At 28.3% G+C, this 1,702-nt stretch overlaps 1 protein-coding gene across 6 annotated transcripts in view; it reads right to left on the minus strand.

Moving 5' to 3' along the window:
• LOC106791194 (guanine nucleotide-releasing factor 2) overlaps positions 1–1,702 on the minus strand; it is a 14,929-nt gene that overhangs the window by 10,089 nt on the left and 3,138 nt on the right. Inside the window, exon 1 of one of the 6 annotated variants that reach the window (XM_014756676.1) lies at positions 1,388–1,593. The exons of the other annotated variants lie outside the window; for them this stretch is intronic. The gene's annotated coding sequence lies outside the window, so the exon portion shown is untranslated. Of the gene's footprint in view, positions 1–1,387; positions 1,594–1,702 lie in introns of those variants that run through there. 6 annotated transcript variants of the gene reach the window in all.

The raw sequence follows: 1,702 nt of genomic DNA on the forward strand, positions 1-1,702 counted from the left end.
GTTTGAATAAAAATTGTTCTGTACATATTAGAATAATATTTATATAATAATGTACATTATATTATTATTATTATTATTACAAAGATTATCATTAAAAAATTAACAGAAAGAGAATTAACTTTAGTATAAAATTAAAGATTTGAATAATAAATTATTGTGATAAGAGTTAAGAAAAATATGCCGTTAGTTAAAGGTTTAACAAATGATGAAACTTTTCTTAAAATCGTTACAATTAACAAATGTTTCATTTGATTAAATACAATGTTTAACGAACAATTTTATCTACTTTTTTTTTGTTTCTTTTAATTGGATATAATGTAAGAAAGAAATTGAAGAAATAACGGAAAAGTTGATATCTACGAAAACGCTTTCGAAATAGCTTAAATACCGAAAGAGGATTATTCCAAGATGGTGCCTTCGGACAAGGAACTAAATTTAGTGTCGGATGGCTGGAAGGAGCGTAGAAAATACGATGAAATACTATAAAATACCAGAGCTCTAAGAGAGAGAGAGGAACGTTCGAATATATTTATATATTCATTAGCATAATCGATTTATAAACGATTATTAATATAATGAATATTAATTATTGAATATATTATATTACTAATTTTTTGAATTGGTAATATAAATAGAAAAAAAAAAGAAAAAAGAAAAGAAAAAAATAAAAAGCCACGACATATATTTCTTTTTTTTTTTTACAAACGATTATTCTTCTCTACTTATATTCAAAATTAATTTAAAAACTCATTTATAGAATAGGGGGAGTGGGGGAGGGACAAAAGAGAAAAGAAACAAAAGAAATATAATGAAATATCGTAGAATATCATTTGTCATAACAAAAAGAAAGAATTAAAACGTAAGAATATATAAAAAAAAAAAAAAAGAAAAAAAAAACGAGTAGAATGCTTAAAGTATAACTTTAAGAATCTGAGTCATCCTCAAAGATGATGCTGTAATCACGTCACGTTCCAAACGGAATGCGAATAAATGATGTCGATCCTTGAAAATTATTAATATATTTTCATTACAATTACCAATACCAAATAACTAAAAATATAAACGCCTACAAAAAGAAAAAACAAAAAACTTATTCCCTAAATAAAACAAATATGTATATTATATCCGATTAAAAATGCCATTATAAAATCATTATCTTTATAAATTGAAATGATCAATCAAAATCGAGAGAGAGAGAGAGAGAGAGGAAAACGTTACAAAAAAAAAAAAAAGAAATATAATCGAAAGAAAATCCCGCCATTTATTTTTTAAAAGACAGACAGACAGACAGACAAAAAAAAGAAGAAGAAGAGGAAGAAGAATAAAAATACAACAAATAACAAATTACGATATAAAATTAAACATGTTCCCATGAAACAACACTCACACTTGGGGGGGTTGAAAACACCACAGGATGATTTTCCTCTGCATACGAGAGTAAATAAAGAAGATGGATGGATAATATACGATGGGTGTTAGAGAAAGAGAATAAAATACAACCAACAACAAAATATCTTAAGTCACGTGACCGAGGAGGGAAATAGAAGACAAGAAACGTCCGGCCTGTAAGACGTGTGCGCATCGACTGCTTAACTAGCTTCACTCGTCACCCCTCGGTCAGTTATACCCCTTCCCCCACCTTCACTCTCCTTCTGACCCCACGCTAATATCCACCACCACCTTTTCTCTCTCTCTCTCTCTC

Source organism: Polistes canadensis, unplaced genomic scaffold (genome assembly GCF_001313835.1).
Source record: "Polistes canadensis isolate GaletaPanama2010 unplaced genomic scaffold, ASM131383v1 scaffold_291, whole genome shotgun sequence".
In the NCBI taxonomy this organism is placed as follows: domain Eukaryota; kingdom Metazoa; phylum Arthropoda; class Insecta; order Hymenoptera; family Vespidae; genus Polistes; species Polistes canadensis.